General features: G+C 34.5%; 1 long non-coding RNA gene across 2 annotated transcripts in view; it reads left to right on the forward strand.

The window, feature by feature from the left end:
- LOC113932859 overlaps positions 1 to 23,276 on the forward strand; it is a 198,108-nt gene extending 174,832 nt beyond the window's left edge. The window contains exons 3-4 of one of the 2 annotated variants that reach the window (XR_003523149.2): positions 17,967 to 18,008; positions 23,208 to 23,276. This is a non-coding gene — a long non-coding RNA (uncharacterized LOC113932859). The remainder of the gene's footprint in view (positions 1 to 17,966; positions 18,009 to 23,207) is intronic. The other variant, XR_003523148.1, reaches the window with a different exon arrangement.
- Positions 23,277 to 25,274: the final 1,998 nt, after the last annotated feature.

Here is a 25,274-nt window from a genome sequence, read left to right on the forward strand (position 1 = left end):
TTAGGGTATGTTTTGGTCTGTTATTAGGAACTGTATCCCAAAATTTTAAAGAAAGAAAAACATATATATACAAATTGTAAGCTTAAATACAATGAACAGATAGAATATGACTATAAAAATGAAAAATTAAAAAAAGATTTTTAAAAAGTAATTGATAAGATGTTGGTTGAAAAAGGAAAGAAGAAAAATTCAACAAAAAAATAGAAAAAGAGAAAAATGAAGAAAATTAAAAAAATTAACTTTTTCAAGACTAAAGAATCATGGGGAAAAAAGCCATGAATTCCATATGCTGTATTCACCCAGCGCTGGGGTTTTGCAGTTCTCATTGATTGGTAAACTTTGTCTTGGCTGGCTATTCTTGCTGATCTTCTGGGGGCGGGGCCTGTTGCAATGATTCTCAAATGTCTTTGCCCAAGGCAGAATTGCACCACCCTCATCAGGGGCCAGGCTAAGTAACCTGCTCGGTTTGCTCTTGGTAGCTTTTGTTCCCTGAAAGCTTTCCGTACAGCTTCGGAGGATGAGAATGAAAATGGTGGTCTCCCAATCTCCAACCCCAGAGGAGCTGACAACTTGGGTCCCCACTACTCAGTTTACCCCCAGAGAAATGCAGTCAATCACTCTTGTCTCCCCAGTCTCCGGCTGCACTCCGTGCTCACCTGGCCTGTGACCGAGTGTTTTTATCTCTGGCACTCGACCCTATGTGGAGTCTCCAAACCCAGCAGATTCCTGTGGTGTGCTCCCGTGCCACTCCTCCCAGGGGAGGAGGGGGAGTCTCCCCGGATCTGCTGCTTGTTGGGTCCCTGCTCAAGGAGCAGTGGCCTGACTGTGCCCCAGATCCCAGGTATGGCAACACTGAGCTGAGAGCTCACTCCCTGGCTCCATCTCTGCAGCTGGCTTCCCCATCCTGATACCTGGGATCTCTGCTGCACTCAGGCACCCCTGGTCTTTCTGTGACCCCTGAGGGTCCTGAGACCACCCTGTCCCAGCAAGGGTGCCACCCCTGCTTAGTCACTGGAGCCACGTCCCTCAGTGGAGCAGACTTCTAGAATTTCCGATTTTGTGCTCTGCTCCTCTATCACTTACTGGTAGCTAGCTGAGGAGGCTCCCTCCCCCCACAGTCTCTCTTCGTGAATATTGCCTCAGATTAACTTCTCCGCACATCCTACCTTCCAGAAAGTGGTAGCTTTTCTGTTCAGAGGGTTGCTGCTCTTCTTTGATCTCCTGTTGAGTTTGTAGGTGTTCTGAATGGTTTGATAACTATCTAGCTGAATTCCTGGGACCAGACGAAATTTAGGTCTCCTACTCCTCCTCCATCTTGCTCCTCCAAGAGCTCTGACTTTATATGGAAGAGCAATACCTTTTATAGGACATCTTTGTGTTCTCTGTTATGCATCGGTATTCTATGGTATGTGGTGTTCTCTTTCAGTATGTGGGGTTGAATCACCTTTTATTTTAGGTAAGTGTATTGAGTTATAGCTTGATTTTCTTCACGGGGGACTGCAGTTTTGCATATGTTGGCTTGCCTTTGTATGTTTCTCTGTGTCTATAATTTCCCCTGTAGTATTTTTTAACTCTTTATGTTAAAATTCTGATTTTTTCTTTTCTGTCATTCTTTCTTTCTTTGATTTGCTCTCTTCCCTTCCCCCCTCACTCTGGCTCTTTCTTCCTTTTGTTTTCTTTCCTTTCTTCTATTTCCGTTTTCCATGTCCTTTGCTGTAATTTCTACAGTGACCATTATTCTTCCCTCTTCTTTCAATTTGCTGTTTCTGTAACTATTTTTACTGTATTTCATACCTTAGTTCTGCCAGCTCATATTTTATTTGTTTTTGTTTCTTACCATTTGTTCCCTGAATTCTCAAAACCCTGCCTTGTGATCTTTATAGAGATAATTAGTTTGCAAATAATATTTAATTTTATAATAAAATTTTAATTAACCATATTTATTTTCTTTTTTGCAGTGTTCTTTTGGCACATGTTCTCCACATAAGTATAATTTTCTGATCTCTTCTTTATTTTTCTTATAATATCCTTCTAACCATGCTGAATCACTTTCATTTTTATTATTTGAATCTTATTTTATCAATTTTTCTGGATCAGCCACTTGTCAAGTTTCCTTTAGAGAGAGAATGTTGTCTTCCAGGTTATCTGGCATTCACAACTCATAGTGTCTCTTCTTATCTGCTGCAAATGCAGACAATATTGTTAAAATAGTCTTGCCGTATTGCTTTTGCTATAGACTGATTCCCTGGCTCTCTCAAATTCTGATGATAACACTACTGATCCCATTGTCTATATCTTTTATTGCAAACAGTAAATACCTATTTTTCACATCAGGGTCTTTTCTTCACCCTTTGTAAGTGTTCTTAATCTGGTGTTTTCCAAGATCTTCTTATTGGTTTCTTCTTAAGTCTCTTTGTGTTTTTTTTCTTTATATCCTTTCAGATGCTGCTACCATTTCTTTTAGCTGTGAAGTAGATTAAAATGGCAGGTGATAACTGTTACCTACTCCTGCCAAAAATGTAATGTATTTTTTAATGTTTCTTTTTCATTTTATATGCTTTATATGAGGACGAAAGGAAAATGCTGAATTTTGAATCTGTGTCCCTGCTGAAAATCAAGAAATTCACTATTAATAATATTTACTTCACAAATGAGGAAAAGAGAACACATGGAATTAAACCATATACACCAAACTAAGAAAACAGTAAGAAGAGCTAAGATTCTACCCAGAAAATCTGTCCCCATAAACCACAATCAAACATACATTTCTAAGAAATTCAAATATGATTCTAGTTCTTTTTTTTTTTTTTTTGAAAGATTGTATTTATTTATTCGTTAGAGAGAGAGAGTGTGGGCAAGAGAGAGTGAGCGAGAGTACAAGCAGGGGGAGCTGTAGGCAGAGGGAGAAGCAGGCTCCCTGCTGAGCAAGGAGCCCGATGTGGGACTAGATCCCAGGGCACTGGGATCATGACCTGAGCCGAAGGCAGACGCTTAACTGATTGAGCCACCCAGGCGTCCCTGATTCTAGTTCTAAGCTAAGAATAATTACCCCAATTCAAGCAAAATATTTTTTTCAAATGAGATTGCTTATGATTGAAGATATACATACAAAACCATAACTTATTTTATGAATTGTCTAATTGAATATTACACAAAATAGACAAATATATATATATTCCCTTATATAGGACTGTATACCTAAATTTTTATTTCTATTTTAAATCAATTTAAATCATTTTTTGACAGTCTTTTACATTGGAACAACTGTGCTTATCTTTTGGCAATGTATGAACTTTGTTTAAATGTTTGTTTCAAAAAGAAGTGTGTTTTGTTTTTACTCAGGTATCATTTTTGTAGCCTCACTGATACCCTCGTCTTTTTATTTTACTCCCTTTTTCCTTGGAAAACACAAACAAACAAACAAACCTGTCACTGAGGATTTTTTTCTTCTGTTTTCCTGTTCTATATGTTCCCTTCTCTTTCTGTTCTATGATTTATTTTCTCTTTTAACTCTTCCTCTTCTATGTGTTCTAAGAAGCTGATTAAGAATTTTGTCACCGGGGGTGCCTGGATGGCTCAGTCGGTTAAGCATCAGCTCATGTTATGATCCCAGGGTCCTGGGATCCAGCTCTAAGTTGGGCTCCCTACTCAACAGGGAGTCAGCTTCTCCCTTTGCCCCTCCCCCCAGTCATGCTCTCTCTCTCTTTTGCTCTCTCTCCCTCTCAAATAAATAAATAAATAAATAATATATTTTAAAAAAAGAATTTTGTTAGAGGTTTATGCTATTTAAAAAAAAATGTTTTTTGTTTTTTTTTAGTGTTTGCTTTTACGGTTAGTATGAAAATGTCTTTCTATTAATGACTGATATTCAAGAATAAAAGTTCCATGTTTGATCCACTTTATTGTTACTCTTTTCTTCTTTATATTTAGCTTTATTACTTCTCAACAGATAACTCTTAAGACTTTTGTGAGGTGACTTTACATAGATTTATTTCCTATGTCTCACTCTACTATGACCATTTATTCCTTTATGTTTTACAATAGACCTCATCCTGATCTTCAGACACAGTTAGAATAAACCATTTGCAAACACTCTTCTGTTTTTGAAAGTGAATAGGAATATTTGCAAGTTTTCAAAAATTCCTTCACCAATCATATTTCTTTTCCTTTCTAGAGTTAAATGTATGATGGAGTAACAGAAAACTCAAGGGATTCTCTTAACGTAATATCTTGTTATTTGTATGTGAGGTCAAACAAGCTTTGTACAACTTGACTAAATATTAAATTGACTGGCTTTTGTTATCTCAGTGTATATGTTAAATCTTCTGGAGACATTTTCCTTGCTGGCTGATGTAGTCATCTTTCCTAAAACTGTATCATCTACTAACAACCTTGTTTTATTTTTCTTTTTGTTAATACCATCTTATATATAAAGTATGTAATTCTTCCAACATATAAAGTTGGAAAAATTCTCACTTTGAAATTTAATAAAAAATATGTTTTGACAATGTAACTTACCTATATTTAAGATGTTACAAAAATAGTTATTAAAAATTTCACAAATGTCATTACAAAATAATGAAATGTATTTATGCAGTCTCTGTGTAGAATAGTTTTTGGAGGTTGAAGTTATAGGAAAGTTAAAATTTTTGCTGAGGTCAATTATACGTATTTAATGGTAAATGATTATAAGGAAAACGAATATATTAGAGTTTTGAAAGAGACAGTACAGAATATTCATCAGAAATGTGTGATGACTCAGGGATAGTCTCTTAGAAAAAGGAGTTTTTGATCTAGATTTCTGAAGTAAGGAGAATGCTCAAGACCTTTTTAATGTAGTAATGAGCAAAATTGTATTTTCTTTATATGAGAGAAAATCCATTAAAATCATAATGATTATGGACCAAATGTTATTTTAGTAATAAATCTTTTTTTGTCAAGAAATTAAATATCTGAAATCTGGTATAATGCATTGTATTATTAATTCCCAAACACTGAAGGCTTTATTTTTTGTGGTCATAATTGTGATTGTGGTAGTAAAATTTTGGCTAAAATTTCAGAATTTTTGCTTACAATAGTAGGCTTCAGTACACATTTAAAAAATTGTTTTTAAAGAGGCACCTGGGTGGGTCAGTAGGTTAAACATCTGATTTCAGTTCAGGTCATGATCTCAGATCCCTGGGATCCAGCCCTGGTCATGCTCCCTGCTTAGTGGGAAGTCAGCTTCTCCCTCTGCCCTCCACCCAAACCTCACTTCTGCTCTCTCTCAAATAAATAAATAAAATCTTTTAAAAAAGTATTTTAAAAATGTTTTTAATGAAATAAGATAATCTCAATATGAGTATGCTTTGTGTTTCTTTGGTTAATATTATCAGTTAATATACCTTGATTCTTATATAATCTTTAAGTATTTTTCAAGATAAAAAGGTAAAACAGCAAGTTTTAAATTTAACTTTGGAAATACATAAACACATATATAAATGTAAATTATATATGCATATGTTACTGTAAAATGTATTACTAAAAAGTAAAAAAAAAAAAAAAGTTACCAGTAGTGTCACCAGCTAGACCCCAAAACCTGACCTTTACAGCCCACCTGCTTGTATACGTTGACCTTTGTCCCTGAGTTTTCCTTAAACTCTTCTTTCCAGTTTATCTCTTAACTTAGGCAAAAGACCTATGGGCATAACATACCCTGATGGGAACCAAAACTACTCCTCAAGCAATAAGGACTGCCCAGACCACCCAGACCAGTTTGAACTTAATCCCCAATTCTCGCTTGTGCAGATAGAGCATGAAGTGACCTCTAGATTGACCTACCCTTACCTCATTATAATACTAAAATCTCTGCCCATGGAGGAGCACAATGCTCATTTACCTAACATACAATGTATATATAAGCATGTTTAAGTCATATGGACAACCTTATGCCCACCTCTACATATGATGATATAGCTCCCCTATCTAAATATTCATTCTAACCCTAAATAAAAGGAACCCATTCACCCCTGCTTAGGGAGTCATGGCTTTGAAAGTTATTCCCTGTGATCTCCTTATTTGCTGCAAATAAGCTTTCTAAATTTTTTTTCTTATGGATTTGTTATATAGTTAGTTATATGCATATGTGAATATATATCTATCTCCTCCCTCCTCCCCTACCTCATTCTCTCTTTTCTCTCAATGTTATTAGTTGCAGATGTGTTTTCCAGTTTGTAGCTTGTCTTTTGACTCTAATACATCTTTGGGGATTAGACTTTTCAATTTTTAAAATAGGAAAATGTATTACTGTTTTCCATTATTTGAATGTTTGTGTTTTCATAAAAAGACATTACTATGTGAGTAATAATGCAGTGATACTGGATTTGAATCTTCACTCCCTCCTATGCTAGCTGAGTAATCTTAGGCATGTTACTTAAATCCTGTGTGGTGAGCGGAATTCTGAGATATCCCTTAAGATTTCTGCCCGCTTGTATGCATACTCTGTATAATCCGCCCCCTTTTTTTTTGATGATTGCAGAACCTGTGGATATGATGGGATATCATGCGTGTGATAGGTTACTTATCAGTTGACTTTTAATCAAAAGGGAGATTATTGAGATGGGACTAACTTAACCAGGTGAGTCTTTAAAAGGGACTTGTCCTTTCTGAGGTTAGAGGAAATGAAAGGTGTAAGGGTTTTTGCCTATGGAGAGGTCCTTATGTCAGATAGATGGCAAATGTAAGAGAGAGGCTCATGTGGGAAGGACCTGAAAATGGTCCCTGGTCACCTGCTAGCAAGACAATGGGGACCTTAGTCATATGCCCCAAAGGAGATTATTTCTGCCAACCACTTAGAAGGGAATCTTTTCCTAGTGGAGCCTCCAGGTGCCAGCCAACACCTTGATTTCAGCCTTGTGAGTCCTGGAGCAGATATCCTGGCCAAAGTGTGTGGGGTTCCTAAGCCACAGAAACATTGAGAATATATTTGTGATGTTTTCAGCTTGTAGGTTTGTAATTATTCATCAGTAGAAAACTAATGCGTCCTTGAGGCCCAATTTCTTCATTTGTAGAATGAGGATAGTAGTACTCTCTAGTTCATAGAGTTGATTGCTGTCAAGATTGCATGAGTGAATAAATCAATATAGACTTGGAAAGTGCTTAGCAGTGCACAATGCTTGATTAAGTGAACACTATACAAATGATAGATTTTAATATGAAGAATATAGTCTTCCATATTTTATTCTAAAACTTTTAAAGGTTTGTTCTTTTATTCTAAGTTTATAGGCTACTATCTAGATAGTGATTTTCGTGGAGAATCTGAGGCAGGAATCCATTCTTTCTTCCTCCCTCCCTCTCTTCCTTCTGTGGAAAACTGAGTGTGTCAGCATCATTAGCTGAAAATTCCATACTTTTCCTCAGTGATATGAAATACCATCTCTTTCATAGGCCAAGTATTCATCCATGAATGGGTTGATTGTTTTGCTCTCTCATGTGTTATATTGATTTCTTTCTTTTTTCTTGTGTCAATAACTCAGTCATTAACACAAGTCTTAATACCTGTCAGGGCAAATCCTATCATTTTACTCTTCATAGGTTTTCCCTCATTATTTTTCCTTTTGAAAGAGTGAGACACATATATCACTAAAGTACACTAATGTGAACTATATGCACCAAGTTTTTTTTTGTTTTTGTTTTTGTTTTTACATATATATCATCAGGGTAACTTTTACCCAGATTCCCTCATGTACAATCCAAGTCTATAGAAACTCCTAACCGGTATTTGGACTTCTAAAACATGGATTTGTTTTAACTGTTTTTGAACTTCATATAATTATACTTTTTAAAATATATTTTGCTTTTGTTTGTTTATATTTCATTCTACACAGTAATGTTGAGATCCATCCATTTTTGGATGTAACAAGAATTTGATTTTTTTTTTCAATGCTGAGTGGTATTCCATTGTGTGGTTATGCTGCATTTTCTTAATTTGCCTGTTAATAGGTAGTTTGTTTCCAGTTTTTGACTGTTCAGATAAGGCTTCTATGAATATTTTCCTCGAGGTCTTCTACTGATAATATCTACTTATTATCTTGGATATATAGAGAAAAATAGAATCACTGGGCCATTAAATAGATATATGTTTAATTAGAAACTTCTAAATAGTTCTCCAAAACTGTTCATAATTGTATATTCTTACCAGCATTGTATGAAAGTTACAGTTGCTCCATGTTTCCACTAATATTTAATATGGGGGGTTACTTTATTTTTAACCATTCTATTTTATTTTAACTGGTCATTCCCTCATTATAGTTTTATTTTCTTTTCCCTGAAATCACATTTTCGCATGCTTATTTGCTTATTGGCCATTTGATATCTTCTTAGTGAAAAGTCTCCTCAGGTATTTTTTAATTGGATTCTTTGTCTTTTTTTTTACTGACTTATGATTTCTTTTACATTCATACATATACAACACACACGTGTGTGTGTATACACACATATATATTTAGTTTTTATAAATATAATTTATAATGATACATATGATTTTATTGAAATAAAGGGTTTCATGTAGGAAAAAAAAGTTTTAAAGTTATTGATAGAATTAGTTAGCATTTATTGAGTGCATAATGACTGATGACACAGATATTTGTTGAGCACTCACTGTTCCAGGCATCATGTTAGGTGCTGAGAATAAAGTAGTGAAGAACATAAATGCAATTCTGATCTCAGGGAGCATAGAATGATAGACCATAAAGAAAACAAATCAGTATTTAATTGCAATATGTACTTAAAAAGTGCATAGGCTACTCTTAAAGAGTGATTAACAGCTAATACATCCTACTCAAGGAAGTCAGGAAAGGAATCCTAAAGAAGGACCATTGAAGTTGAGGCTTTAACTGTGTCCAAGAAAAATAGGGCACAGAACTCAAATATTTTTGTTATCTTATGGAAAAGGCAGGCATTAAAAAGGTAGTTACAATACTGTTAAATGTTATAAGAGGAATTCATGTAGTATATAAGCACATAGAAAGGACAAGTAACCCAGTTTGGTTAGAAGTCTTATTAGAGGGATGGATAGCACAGCCTAAAAGGATTTCAAACATTTTAAAGACAATTTCTGGAGGTGCCGGGTAGGTTAAGCATCCAACTCTTGGTTTCAGCTCTGGTCATGATCTCATAGTCATGTCAGGCACCACTCTCAGTGGGGAATCGGCTTGAAGATTCTCTCCCTATGCCCGTCCCCCAACTCATGCCCTGCTTGTGTGCATGCTCTCTCTCTCTCTCTAAAATAAATAAATCTTAAAAAAAATTAGACAATTTCTGAATATTGAACTTTTACTCATACTACTTCTTTACTGATTTATTTCCTTTATATTTAGGCAATCTCATGGTACTTAAACTTCAGGTATCTAGTATGATCAACAAAAAATATTAGGCCCTGGACTCAGGTACCATGCTGTGAATGAACTTGATGAAGTTTGTGATAGTGTACCTACAACTAGACAGCCGGGTATACCAAACAGATTATATTAAAGCAATATAAACTGATCTAATATAAATGTTAATGAAATAGATTATTTACTTTAGGATTTTAACATAAATTTACAGCATGTTTGTGTCTATGGCACCAATAATTTTTGAGCAAGGATAGTACTCTTATATTATATTTAAAAGCCATTATTTGAAATCCATCAACCCCCAAAGAAATTTTGCATGCACATGACATACAAAATAAATTAGCGCCTGAATTAATCAACTGGGTAATGCACAACAGTTACTTTTTGTCACACAAAGATAGATCATCAAAAGCAGCTTCAGATTTGCTTTCTGATGTCTAACATGATTAATTGTATTTTTGTAACTTGAAAAGGCAAAGTTTCTGCTATTATGGAGATTGACATTATTGGACTTTGAAGGCTGTGCTATTTTCCTTCATTTGGAAATTCTTTAAAATTCAATAATGCCAGTTGAGAGGACTTCCCTCCCTGCTCAACTTTGTTTTACATTTGACAGAGTGCTGATTTTTGGAAGCAATAGTTTCATTATGTAAGATTTCAAATCATAAATGAATCATTTAATCAGGTACTAGAATGGAATTAATGTTATATGAGGAGAATTTTCTTGTTCAAAATGGATGGAATTTCAGTTTAGCATTTGAAAATACCAGATAGTTTTGTAATTCCTTAAAGAATAAGATATTTTTGCTATAAGACTATGTAATAATTTTGGGGGGAAATACAAATAAAAAACACTTTTTCAATTTTAAGTATCTGTTCTTCAATTTAAACCAGTAAAATATAACAAGCTTATACAACACAGTGGTGACTTCTATTTCCTGGAGACTTGACTTGAATTTGAAAGCTGCTACTACTATTTAAAGGAAGGAATATATAACATCCCGTTGCTGTTTATAAATTATTTGTTTTTATTACTCAATGTCGCATGATTTCTTATGATGCCAAAATTGATGTCCATGTTTTATTTAAGTTGCACTTGAGTTAGCTACAAATGATGAGTACATATGTGCAAATATTCTTGAGGAAAATTGATTGGAATAAAAGTATCTTTCTACTTTTGTATCTGGGCCTCTGTAACCAATACAAGAGAAAGCAGCTGCAGGGGGTCACAGGAAGAATGCTTTTAATTCACATTTCACTAGCCAGACGGACAGCTTGAAGTGTTAGATCAGAAGAGGTTATTGAGGCAGGAATGTTGGAAAGTGAACAGTACCCTTCCCACAGAAAGTAGACACTGAAACTGCTTAATACTCAGTTCAGGTTAAAATGTGTAGTACAAAGAGTTAAGCATTTTAAAGAATTCAAAAGGGAGATGCATCAGGAAAGAGGAGCTCTTCATTTTATTGAAGTCAGATTTATGGTTTTTAATCACAATAAATGGACATTGAGCAAAACACCAAAAAAGATCTGTTGCTGCAGCTGGCAAAATGCTTCTTAGGCAGAAAAAAGGCAGACGATTCTTAAGTCAGAGGGGCTCAGGAAATGATAGAGTAGATCTCAGGGTGGAAAGATAATTGAACTGAAGATAAACAGTCATTTCATATTCTAAATACGCAGAGGTGTTACCAATGTTTGGTAAGAATGTCACATTTGGAGACAATGTACAGAATGGTTACAGGCAGGAACTGTGGCATCCACCTGCTGGTATCCAAATCCACTGTATATATTAGCTATCGTTTTTCTTGTTAAAATAAAGGTCACGGTATCCAAGGTATGTATATCATAAATCTGAGAGGATATCTACTTCACCTATAGAGTATGCCCAGCGCAGATTCTGACAAGTGGTATGCATTCAATAAAGATTTGTTCAGTGAATGAACAGATGAATTATATTATGTAAGTTTTTAACAAATGGGATTTTGTATTAACACTTCAGTTTTAGTTCTATATTTGTTTGTTTCCAAATTCAATTAAGTAATCCATTAATCTAGCATGCCATTCCAGGTTTGCTCCCATTGTGTGCATAGAGTGCATTCCATAAATAAGTCAACCCGCACTATTCCTTGAATACACTGAACTGTTATTTTTGGCTATCACTCTACAAAAATGCCCTCATTTCTTCTCATTCCCTTCTTAAAATTCTGTTTATCCTTAAAGTAAAAATCTTATGTACTCTTCCAACCACGACTAAACACTCATTTCCAAATAATGGTAGTAAACATAATAATGCTAAGATTAGGATATTAACATTTTAACATACAGTACTTTCCCCTCTCTTCATATTTACTCTCTTTTTTAAGCAAAATAGTGATGGTCTCACATGTCTCATGTATATAGTCTTTCTTGTTTGTATTTGTTGTGGGCATTTTCCTTCCTTAACATTTACTGCCATATGATAGTGTAGCTATTTTTTCTAGCATTTGTTTTTGCTTTCCACTCTGTCCTGTAAGTTACACCAGGGTGGAAATCTTTGTGTTGTTCACTAATATGAACTAGTGACCCAAGAGCTTAGAAAAGAGCCCTGCACATAGGCAATATACAACAAGTGTTTGTGGAAAAGAAATGATTTGAGTTCTCCTGCTTGAACTCTTAATTCGTAATCTGAATGAGATCCTCAAATCCAATTAGATGCTAATATATTATCACACTCTATTTGCAACAGGGACCTGATTGTTATATCCCATGTTACTGCTGCTGTAAGATGTATTCTTTCTTGGGGTAGTCCTTTCTATTTGCTTTTTTAAAAAGGAAGTCCAGAGCTGAACATTATGACATTATAAAACCAGTTAATTCTAGGAGTGAGATATGCTCTGATTTTTATGTAGCATTTTTTACTCTTCAAATATGTAGTGAGAGTCATTCATATTCCTATCTTACAAAGCAGGCTTCTTTCCTGAGTTTTTGTCAATTAGATGTACTCACTCCACATTCTAATTCATCAAAATTTTACATAAAATATAATGCAGGAATGGTATATGTGTTTCTATTTTTCAGTGTTAAAATAATTCAAGAAAATACTGGCAGATATTGTAGGACTTTTAACTTTAAAGAGGGAATCAGAGGTGTCAGGGTTGTGGTATAAGTGTTTGCAGACCCTTTGGCCTCATTAATGTATACATAATTATAAGGTGATGATTGTTCTCTTCACTCTAATTGAGGTGGAAGTGGACTGTGAATAAAGTTTCCCCTTTATGAAGAGCGATGAACAAGAAAGTCAGGAAGTGTATAATCAAGGATGCCATGAAGGTTATTGATTCGATATTCAATTCGTAACATTTTATGAACAACTTTAAATCTTTGTAACTTCTCAATTAACTATAGATCGTAGGTATTAGCTGACAGGAAATTTAGAGTTATTTAAAAATCTATGCTCTTTATTGAAATTCATTTCTAGACTGTTGTCATTTCACATACATTAAAAGCAGGATGCTCTGAAGCTTCACAAATATAATTATGTTAGACTGCAAACCTCTTCGTTTCAGTGAGGACCATTCTACATACCAAAACACTCTCTGAAACTTTGAAAATTTCAATTTCATTTACATGTTTACAGACACCGTTTTATCCTAGAATTTTTGATTGCTTAGCCTCTCTTCCTTAGAGAATTGGGGTGGTTAATAAGTTAATTTTAGGTCTGTTCCATTCTATATATGCAGTAGGCCCAATTCTCTAAAGTTAGGCAATTTAAAAGTGACAATATTTGTTGAGTATTATTTTGAATCAATTAAGGGGCCATTTAGTAAATGCCACTTTAAAGTATTGACCTTTTTAATTTTTTTTTTTTTTTTTTACTGGAGATATTGAGCTAAGAGACCATTGTCTTTCTTACTTTGGCAATTAAGGCAAATAAAATTTCTCTATATCATCCACCTAATGTAAATATAATTCACAACTAAGATTAAATAATGTGTAACACTTTAAGAATATTAATCTTCAAGATCCAAACCTATGTTTTTCAAATATTTATACTTTAACGGTTTGACATTTAAGTGTTGGGTTTGATCTTATTCTGTTGAGAAAATTTTAGGGTAGGTTAGGGGTTTAGAAATAATTATTTTATGGATATTTCACATTTTATCTTTTGGATTTTCCTGACATAAATATATTTTTGTATGTGCGTGTTATCGTATCTCTTAACTTTTCTAAAAACTTTTAGCCTTGACCTGGAGTTCATTTTCTTTTATACCATGTTTTTTATCTTGGGGCGGTTCTTGGCTTTGTCAAGGATACCAAAGACAAAAGACTCAAAAAGCAGTTAAGCACTTCTCTTTTTTGTTCCTGAAGTTATTTTTTTGTATGTTATTTTACTTTTTATCTTTTGTGATTTGTTTAACAAAATTCAGTTATTGTTACTAGTCAGCTAAAGGCTGTCTTCAGGGGTCCTTTGGTTTCTCATAAACTACTGTGATAATTTATTGGGTGCTTTCACAACACATACATAAAGTATTTTGTGATTTATATGTCTTAATGTGTACTGACTTTGCTATAAAACATCTTTAACTTTTGTGATTAGCTATTCCAGTGTGCCTCGTAGCATTCAATAGCCATGCATAAAACATCTGATGATTATGCTGTTTGAAATCTAGCTTCAAAGATTGCAATTTAAATAATTAGGAAATTGGTGAAATATTTTTCTTGCATGTCATTTTTTTCTCCAAACTACTAAAATACATTTCTATAAAGTATTGTAATTAATGCTACCAACATATACCAAGTGTCACTTTTGATTATATTAAAACAGAGATTTCAGTTAGTCACTGTAATAAAATATTCTTGTGTGCAGATTCTGTGCAGTGCAATGTTTAGTTTGATAGAATGAGACAAGTGGTATCAGTATATTGTCTATTGGATCCGATGTACAATAAATCAGATGAAAGCTAGACTTGCATGCTATGCTGCAGAAAAATGATAATCAAATTTGGATCTCTTAGATGTCACAAAAAGTTGATTCTGTTTCTAAGTCCTAATGTATGAAAATAATTTTTTTGATCAACCTTAACCATGAATTTCCAATTCTTAATGTCGTGACATTGAACATGTTTATGAATCAAAATAGAGTAGCATGCTTCTGTTTTCCAAGCAAAGCCTACATAATATTTTATATTCCAAGTTACCAAAGGCAATATTTTTAGTAGTCTAGGCACTCATGCAATAAAGATAAAGAGGGAAAAGTCAAACATGATATATTTTAAAAGTGATAAGCACTTATGTAAGATATAGTAGGACTTAGTATGATTTATATAAAAGCCAGCAATAATTTCTAGACAGAGAGAATATTTAATATCATTGGATTTAAACAAGATTAGTCTACATATAGGGTGTATACCACACCTCTACTTAAGAAATGTGCCCATTGTTATAAAGCTAGGTTAAAGTCAGAAAGAAAAATGTGTTTCAAATTATCTTTTATGGGAATTACAGCTATAAGCACTATGATATAATGTATTTCTGAAGAAAATGTGGGGTTTTTTTGTGAGTGTGTATTAGAATCCTTTCCTTATTTTTTTTTTCTACTCTACCCTTTAATTTGGCATGTGTTTGAAAAGGGAAGGGATGCTATGTACTGCCAGTTTCTGGATCCCACATTACATGTTGTCGAGTTCCATGTGGTAGCCAGTGTTGGACAGGTGCTACAGGTGTCTTCGTGTTCCCCAACCTGTGAATATAAATTAGTGCCACTTTTGATTTTTTTTTTTCTCTTCAGGTCATTATTATATGATCATACATCTTTTTCTCAGTTTTCCTTTACCCAGATATTTTCAGTGAACCTGGGGCTACTTGCCTAAGTTCAAAGAACCATTGCTCCTGTTAACTTGTGCCATTTGTCATCTGTTATCTAAGAAAGAGAAATCAGAGTATTATCTAGAAGCCAGAGTCCCTATAGAGTGATTTCAACATATACCAAGTGTCACTTTTGACACCCGTAAGTCTACGTTGCTTTCTGGGCTGAGTGGTGAATGTGGAGGTCCAGGTGGGATGCTGAGTTAGGAGCTGATTAGATCGCTGTTTTAGGTGTTAGGTGCTTTCAGGAATGTGTGGACAGTATGTCTCAGTTGGGTTAGGATTCTATCAAAGTGTAAGAATGCTATTAGTAAAAGCATTTCTGCACTCGGGTAGGCTGAATTCTAGGATATCCCTCAAAACTCCATACTCCTTTGTAAGTTCCAGGGCTGGGAGTATGATGGGGTATATTATTTGTGTGATCAGGTTATGTTATATGCCACAGTTGATTTTGGAAGATAATCTGGGTGGGTCGGAACTAATTCACAAGAGCTGTTTAAAAGCAGTGGATTTTCCTTTGCTGGTTACAGAAAGGGAAATCACAAAAGATTTGAAATATAAGAAGGTTCCAACACAGGGAAGGTTTTCCTTGTTGAGATGGAGGAGTCCACATGGCAAAGATGTGAGAGTAGCGTGAGTAGCTGAGAGTAGTCCACGAACCAAAGCTAGCAAACCTATAGGGACCTGGGTCCTACACCTGCAGAAATGAATTCCACCAACCTGAACGAGCTTAGAAGTCCATCTTTCTCTAGAGCCAAATGAGAATATAACAGACTGTTACCTTGATTTTAGCCTATATAGCCCTGAGAACAGAGGACCAGTTACACTGGGACGGATTGCTGACCCACAGGAACTGAGGTGATACATGTGTATTGTTTTAAGATGCTAAATTTGTTCCAGCAATAAAAAACAAATACAGGCACCAAGTGTTCCTCTTTTTCATTAAGATTCCTACTTAGACTCTTCATTGTCCCTCACAGCTGTACGGTCAGTCAGAGCCACTTTAGTCCATTGGACTGATTTTAACAATTTTTAAAGTCACAATGAAGAGAAATGACCACAAAGTCTTTTCAGAGGTGAATATTGAACACATTAGATTCAAATAAATATATTTACTAGACACACAGAAAGGATGCCACCAGTCTTTGACTACTTGGTAGTCTAATCCCCAAACCTCACACCACCTCTTAAACAGTGGTTGGGGTTTTGCATTCCATTTGTGTCATGATAGGATCTATTTGAGGAGGACCCAGAAGGCAGATATTGATTATAAATTTCAAGGAAGTAGATTTTTGGCTTCAAAATAGTCATAAGATTTTCTGTTGTTTGATTTCTTGTATCAGTTTTGGAAAATTAGAAGACATCTTTTCAAATACTGCTTATGTCCCACTTCATTCCTCTCCATCTGGTACTACAATTCTTTCTGAGATGCTTGCAGTACATCCCCTTGATCTCTTATTTTCATTTTTACATTTTTTATATTATTTTTGTCTCTCTGTAGTTCATTCTGGTTATGTTCTTCCACCTAATTACCAGCTTAACAATTTTATTTAACTGTGTCTAGTTGGCTGTTAAACTCACCCATTGAGCCACTAATTTCAGTTATTGTATTTTTCAGTTTCCCTATTTGTATTTATGTTTTTCTTCAGATTGGTTTGCTTTCTATTCCTTGACCTAGATTACAATACTGTCTTTTATAGTGGGCATAGCTATTTTAAAGTCTGTATTTCAACGCTTCATTTTTTGGCTCTCAATGGATCCATTTCTATTCTGTTATTTCTCTTATGTTTGTATAATCTTATCTTGTTTTCATATATGCATGCTTTTCTTTCGACCAAATGTCAACTCTTATGAAAAAATGGAGGTGTAGAATGGTGTTATCTCCCTCAACAGAAGATTTATTTCTTATTCTGATAAAGCTGGGTCACTTTAATCCAATTATACAGATTGAAATGATTCAAAGCTGGACTTACTTCCTGTATGGACATGTCGGATTTCGGTTAACCCTTTAGCAATAGCGTTGTTTGCTGGAGTCTAAACTCAAAGCCTGGGTAGGAAGATTATCAAGCCATTAATATATATTTTTCTCAACTCATGAACCTCAACTTTGCTCCTCTTAGAATCTAATCCCTTGGGGCTATCCATCTCTCAAACTCTCTCCTCTGATTCTTACTCTGTCAGCTCTCTTTCTGAACTGTTAGAGAATCCTGGGAGAAAAACATTACAAATCTTTTTTCATATTTCTGGGTTTCTTCAAACTTCTAGATTAGAACTTGAGATACATATTTTTGAATCCTGTTACAAATTTTCTAGTTTGTTACCAAAAAGGTTTTTTTTTTTTTAATTGTCTAGATGGTTATTATCAAAAGCAAAATCGGTCTAGCTATGTATGTATGTATGCGTGTATGTTATTTATATAGTATATCTATCTAACATTTCTGCTTACAAAATATCTTTGACCATGAATTTAATGAAAAGTCCAAAATCTTACTGTTCAATATTTACCTGAGTGGTAGGTTATGCCAAACATTTATTATACACTCTCATAGAATTGCTTATTTGAAATTTCTATTATTTATATATATCAGAGTCTTGGATAGTTAGGAAGAAATTAAAGGAAAAATAATTCATTGAATTGGAAATCTTATATTTAATAATGGTTATTATGTGCAAAACTTGTTTGCAGCTTAGAGTACATTTTGATTTTTCACTTGATTAGTATTGATGTTTTCCCCTTATTTTCTATTTTAGAAATCTAATTAAATTTTGGATCAGCACATGATAGAAGGAAAGGTAAGAAATTCACTATTTCATACTTCAGTAATATATGTGGAATGTTTTGAATATTTAAATTCTCAAATAGAGAATTATGTTTACTGTACTTTTTAATCAATGGCTCTCAATAACAGTAGCACTGATTGTCTAAACCATTTTTTTGGAAGAAAAAAGTAGTCTGTGTCTTAGAGCAAACACTTCTGATGCTCAAAACAAGAAAGATTTGACAACTTTATTCACAACCAATATTTAAATCATATCAAGTAAGATCCTATATTCAACAATTTTTGAAATAGTTTGTTGGCAATAACTGCACTGACTACATGAAGGGGATTCTGTATTATTTTATGAATTTAAAAAATAACTTTATGAGTATAAGCTACCAAAATACATTCCTTTTTTTAAGTTAATATGTCCTGAGGTTTCTGACAGGCCAAATCATGTTGGGCATAATCTTTGGCTATTTACTGTAGCACAGAGAATGTATTCATAAATATTTATTCATATGTATAAATTACATATTTTTCCTGAAAGTATTCAGTGAGATTATATATGTGCTAAAAATTTAATACTAGGACTCTTTCTGAGACTTGGAAAAGAACCACTCCTAATTTTATGATATTTACAGATATTTTTGATAATATAGAATTATTTATTCTATTTTAATATATAAATTATTTTAATACCTTATCTTTTGGCTCAGAACATATTAGTGTGTACATTATCTACATTTTATTTTAAAAATATAAAAATCATAAGGTTTCAATGCACATTGGAATTTAAATGCATATTGATATGTTTATGTTGAATACCTTGAATAATGTAGTAACATTAAAAATGGTTTTCCTTTATTATTTTAGTGTGGGACCACAAGAGCTATTTGGAGATTTCTGTTTGTTTTGTTTTTAGCTAGATCTTGGCTAGAGGCTGGAGAGTTTTTCAAAGCTATAAATATATCATCATTGTCCTATAGAAACTTACAGTATAATTTTATTTGATAATATAATGTGTAAAAATGATTGCCCTGAAATAGAACCTTCCTAGTCACTCAAAAAATCCATTAGATGAGCAACATTTCATTTCCAGAATATAATATATATCTAAAAAATGCCATGAAAAAGCTGGCTTTTGTAAATAATATGCATGATCACATAGCATCAGAGTTCAGAACAGACAAATTCTTAGTCTTAATATTTAGGTCATTTTGGACTCAGGAAATATATAAAATTTGCATAGATAGTTCCATTCAGAAAAAAAGTATTTTTGCTTATCTGATAAAGGCACAGATAAGAAATGAATCATGATTATATTTTAGGTAATTTTGAATTAACTCACTCTTTTCCTGAAAAAGAGGCTGACCTTAAAAAATTTTTGGTATGGTTATTTATCTAGTTGCTATTCATATAATATACACAAGATAAAATTTTGATTCTTAGGAATTAAATATATTCCTTCTAATGTATGGTCCAAACTGACATTTTCTCTCTCCAAAACATCTTCCAAATTGAGTGCTTTTAATAAGAAGATGAACTGAATGCAGTATATAAACCAATACATCAGTACAAATACATCATTCATTATAATGGTAGAGCAAAGATGAAGACTTGGGGTGCTCTATGCTTAGAAAATAAGGCCTTCACATGATCATCGTTGTTACTGGCATTATGTATTCCCTGAAATTTTTAGTTTATAGAATGTCATTTCCTCTACTCTGATGCTTTTTTATTAAGGAACATTAATTAGGGAATTCATGTTCTCCAAGACTTTTCAAATTGTCTGGAAAAAATTAGGGGTCACAGGTTATAGATAACATTCTCTTACTTCATAAGAATTCTTGTTTAGGTTTTGTTTGTTTTTCCTTTCTTTTTTTTTTTTGTCATTTGGCAACTCTTCCTAGGAATGTTTCTATGAAAACTAATGATAACTATGAACTAAATATTTATATGAATAAAAATAGTTATATTTGATTGTCAGTTACTTCTGTTAAGGCTAAAAAATAAATGAGTGTGAACTGACTTATCTTCATTCTGATAAATATTTGTTTTAATAGACTCATGCTATCCTATGAACTTTTGTTCACACTGTTAAAAACATTACCCCTAGTACCCCTAGTCTCAAAAGAAAAATACCATTATAAAAAATAATAATAATACAAATGAGGCATGTTCGGATGGTTCTTTGTTACATATTCATGTTCATGCCAAGAAAATTAAACATGAAGGTAGAAATACATATAGAAACAGATGAACTCAGTCAACCCATAAAACGAGAATTTTGAAATTCCCAAAAGATGCAATGATATTAAATTGCTTAGGAATATGAGTCATTGGAAAAGTAGGAAATTTTTTTTAAAGGAGGAGGTGTGTTTTGATTTTGTGTTATCTCAAAGTACAATTTTATGTACTCATTACTCAAAACTCATTAAATTTTGTATTTGTATAAAATTGGGTAAATGTAAAACTAGGTGCCTTTCTACTTACGTGTTGAACTACCACACTTGGAAATGGACTCCGCGGCAGGCAAGGAAAATGCCAAGAAATATGATGGATATGTTAAATATGTATCTTCAAAGATCTGACATCCTTGTCAACAAACTGGGCTTGTAAAGGAAAACAGTAGAAAACACTGAATGCAATGTTAGAGATATTATTTATATAGTTTGTTGTGTGAGAAGATCCCAACCATGGCCACTAAGAAAAGCTGACTAATAGAGCTATGGCTTGAGAGGTTGAATAGAACTTATTCGACAAGAGTGAAACCTTAAGAAAAGTTAAGGAGTCTAGAGAAAGCATGTGCTGCAGGGTGGTTACTTGCTTAAGTGGTATTGCTTACGTATGATTTGAGGGTGGCAGGAAATGGGGCCAAGATGATTTATGGTCAGAAAGAGGCATCTTTTATGACGCCTCTTTTAGGACGCCTTCAATCCATGAAGGATCATGGATTATAGCCTGTGTGCTGATAGGGCTTGTTTTTTATTCCCCAAGTAAAATATTAGGCACAATCCAAATTCTCTGTTACGATTTCATGCAATATAGAAACTATGAAAATTACTAACAGCTGCTAAGGCACTCAGTAGCATGGGTAAATGGTCTATTTAGACAGATCATCTTAGAAGTTATTGTGGAGGATAACTTTGAGGGAAATAAGACAAAAGGCGGAAGGATTAGTTTATTGGAATGTCCTAGAAACAGATCTCAACCAAGAAAGTGTTAAAATGACTGTTACTACAACTGCAGTTATTATTAATGGCTACATTTACGTATGTCCTGTAAATGCAAGGCACTATGTCAGTCGGTTCACATATTGTCTCATTACAATGCCAAGAACAAATCTGTGAAGATGATATATACATCCCCATTGTTAGTCCACATCCTCCACACAGCAGACACCAAAAGGGGACCAAATGTGCGAAGATATTCCCCCGCAGGGAAGATGCCTGTTGAGAGAAAATGCTGAGGGATCCAGAAAAAGATGGGAAGTCTTCAGATTCTGATGTCAGTCTGACATGCTCTGAAGGGAAGGGGGACTGAAGTCTGGGTGGAAGGGATCTAGACGGCTGCAGATTCTAAAGTAGCTTTGTCAAGACTGTCAGGGAACGTGGGAGCCCAAGTCAGCGGTCATTGGAATCCCCTCTATCCCAGTAACAGATCTTGCCTAGTACACCTGCCCTTCTCTTCCAAATGCAGATGTGTATTCAAATACCATTTTCCTGCATATATCTCAGGAATAGGTTTTGTAGAGCAGTTTTAGGCACACAGTAAAATTGAAGGGAAGGTAGAATGATTCCCAGCATGTCCCCTTCCTTTATACGTGTGTAGCCTACCCCATTAGTCAAATTCTCCACCAGAGTGGTAATGTTTCTTACAGTTGATGAATCTATAGTGACACATTTTCACCCAAAGTCTACAGTTTACATTAGGGTTCACTATTGATGTACATTCTGTGGGTTTAATGACATGTATCCATCATTATAACATTATACCGAGTATTTTCACTGCCCTAAAAATCCACTGTGCTCTGCCTATTTATCCCAACCTTCCCCCAACCTCTGGCAACCACTGATCTTTTTACTGCCTCCATAGTTTTGCCTTTTCCAGAATGTCATATAGTTGGAACCATACAGTATATAGCCTTTTCAGATTGATTCTTTCCCTTATAATATGCATTTAAGGTTCTCTGTGTCTTCTCCTGCCTTGATACCTCATTTCTTTTTAGCAATGAATGATATTCCATTGTCTGAATATATTACAATTTATTTATCCATTCACTTACTGAAGGACATTCTGGTGACTTCCAAGTTTTAGCAATTATGCCTAAAGCTACTATAAACATCAGTGTGCAGATTTCTGTGTGCACATAAGTCTTCACCTCCTTTGGGTAAATACCAAGGTACATGATCGCTGGATCATAGGATAAAAGCATATTTAGTTTTATAAGAAACTGCCAAAATATCTTCCAATGTGGCTGTTCTATTTTGTATCCTCACGAGCACTGTATGAGAGTTTCTCTTCTCCACGTATTTGTTCGTATTTGGTGTTGTCAGTGTTCCAGATTTTGGCCATTCTAAGAGGTGTACAATAGTATCTCATTGTTTTAATTTGAATTTCTATGATAACATATGATGCAAAACATCTTTTCATATGCTTATTTTCCATCTGCCTCTCTTCTTTGGTGAGGTTTCTGTTAAGGTCTCTGCCCCATTTTGTAATTGAGTTGTTTTCTTATTGTTGAATATTAAGAGTGTTTTGTATATTTTAGATAACAGTCCTTTATCAGATGTGTCTTTTGCAAATATTTTCTCATAGTCTGTGGCTTATCTTTTCATTCTCTTGACATTCTCTTTCACAGAGCAGAAGTTTTTAATTTTAGTAGAGTCTAGCTTGTCAATTATTTCTCTATTGGATTGAGATTTTGCTGTTGTATCTAATGAGTCATTGCCATATTCAAGGTCATCTAGCTTTTCTCCAATATTATCTTCTAGGTGTTTTATAATTTTGCATTTTACATTTAGGTATGTGATCCATTTTTAGTTAATTGAAGGGTGTAAGGTCTATATCTAGATAATGATGATGATGATGATGATGATGATGATGATGATTGCATGTGAATATCTAGTTGTTCCAGTACGATTTGTTGAAGAGACTGTCTGCTCCATTGTATTGCCTTTGCTCATTTGTCAAAGATGAGTTGAGTATACTTATGTGGGTTTATTTCTAGGCTTTCTATTGTGTTCCAATGATCTATTCATCTGTTCTTTCACCAAGACAACACTGCCTTGAAGTGGTACACTGCCTTTATGGTAAGTCTTGAAGTTGAGTGTTGTCAGTCCTCTAACTATTCTTCTCCTTCAGGATTGAGTGGGCTCCTTCTGAGTCTTTTGCCTCTTCATATAAACTTTAGAATCAGTTTGTTAATATCCACAAATAACTTGCTGGGATTTTGTTTGGGATGCATTGAATCCATAGATCAAGTTGGGAAGAACTGACATCTTGACAATATTGATTCTTCCTATCCATGAACCATGGAATAAGGATTAGTTCTAAAAAGGTATGGTAGGTTGCAAAGTCCATAGGAATTGAAATTGGCTGAACTGGTGAATAATGTGATAGGTTGAGTGATTTTTTTATAAAGAATGTGACATGAGATTCTTGCTTAACATAAATTGGTACCTATAGCAGAGACAGATAATTCAGGAAGAGAAATAGGTTTGAGGCATAGATCCTGAGAACATTTTTGGACATGCTGATTTGAAAGTGCAGTGGGACATCTAATTGAAGATTTGAAGGACACAGCTGTGGGCATGAATCAGAAGTTTGGGTGAGAGGCCTGGGTAGAAATGAAAAATGTGTATTGTCAGCACATCATCAGTTTATTGACCCTTCTGAAATCAGTGATGTACAAACTCAAAGTTTTTATTTTTATCCAATTACTGCCTTTGAGAAGGAAAAGAAGTAGCCCCTCAGCTGTCAACTGAGAGCTGACCATGCAGTAACAGCTAGGCCATAGAATTCCTCTGCTGAACAAAACCATTTCACAGAACACCAATATCAGACAAGGTCATTCTGTGACAGTGATGGAGTGAGACAAAAACAAGACCCCTCTGTAATCATGACTGAGCACAGATAAATGCAACAACACTGATCATACCACAAAAATGACCAGACATCCCCCTCTCCAAGCTAATTTGAATGCCTTCTTCTTTCCTATTGATTTGTACTTTGCCCTGCTCTATACGCTCTCCTAGTGACAAAGATCCCCAATCACAGAACAGTTCATTCCGAATGATATTATCCAATTCAGAGCTGCACCATGGTGTTCTGGATGTGTGAAGCATTTACTGGTGGTACACACTGCAGCTTCTTGCGCTTAGGGATATCATTGCTGACAAGTCCTTCTGTTGAGTGGGCTTTCAATAATATACTTCAGTTACAGTTACCTTTCCTTTGGCCCAAAATAAATTCCTTGGTGGGTGAAAATGTAGGAATATGAGCTTTACTGATTCATGTCTTCTCCATTCTAACATGAGTCCTTCATTGTTTACTCTCTCTACTCAAATGGACAGAAAAGTCAGCTCAGCTAAGATGTTCCATAAGAAACAGGGTATGGGATGCCAATCTTCCTTTCTTGCTCTCACCCCTGATAGCTCTGTGTTCTTTGATACAGCAAATTCCTGAGAATGGAGCTCCCTTCTTTGAGATTAATAATGATGGAAAGAAAGTATATATTTTCAGCATGTTGGGAAAGGAAGGGGTAAATATATCAGCATCACACCTTAACTGTTCTGTCCAATAGAGTAGTCACTAGACATATGTGGCTATTTGAATTTATCCAAAAATAAAATTTAAAAATTCAATTTCTCAGTTCCACTGGCTATACTTCAAATGCTCAATAGCCATTTGTGGCTGGTAGTACTCTATTAGATCCCTCATATATGGAACTTACCATCATTACAGAAAATTCTACTGGACAGAGTGCCTTAGAGAAGAAGACACAGACTGGTTGAATAGAATAAAATAGCAGAACAGATTCATTAGTTTATTCATTTTCTATTGCTGTGTAACAAATTACCACAACTTAAGAAGTTGTATCAACACATATTATCCCACAGTTTCTGTGGTTCAGGAGTCTGGGCATGGCTTATCTGGAGCCTTTCTTCAGAGTCTCACAGACTGCAGTCAAGATGTTGATCAAGCTGTGTTCTCATCTAGAATTTGGGATCCTCTTTCAAGCTCATTCACGTGGTTGGCAGAATTCGGTTTCTTATAGTAACATGACTGGGCCTCC

The sequence above is a fragment of the Zalophus californianus genome, chromosome 10, assembly GCF_009762305.2.
Source record: "Zalophus californianus isolate mZalCal1 chromosome 10, mZalCal1.pri.v2, whole genome shotgun sequence".
NCBI classification, from domain to species: Eukaryota; Metazoa; Chordata; class Mammalia; order Carnivora; family Otariidae; genus Zalophus; species Zalophus californianus.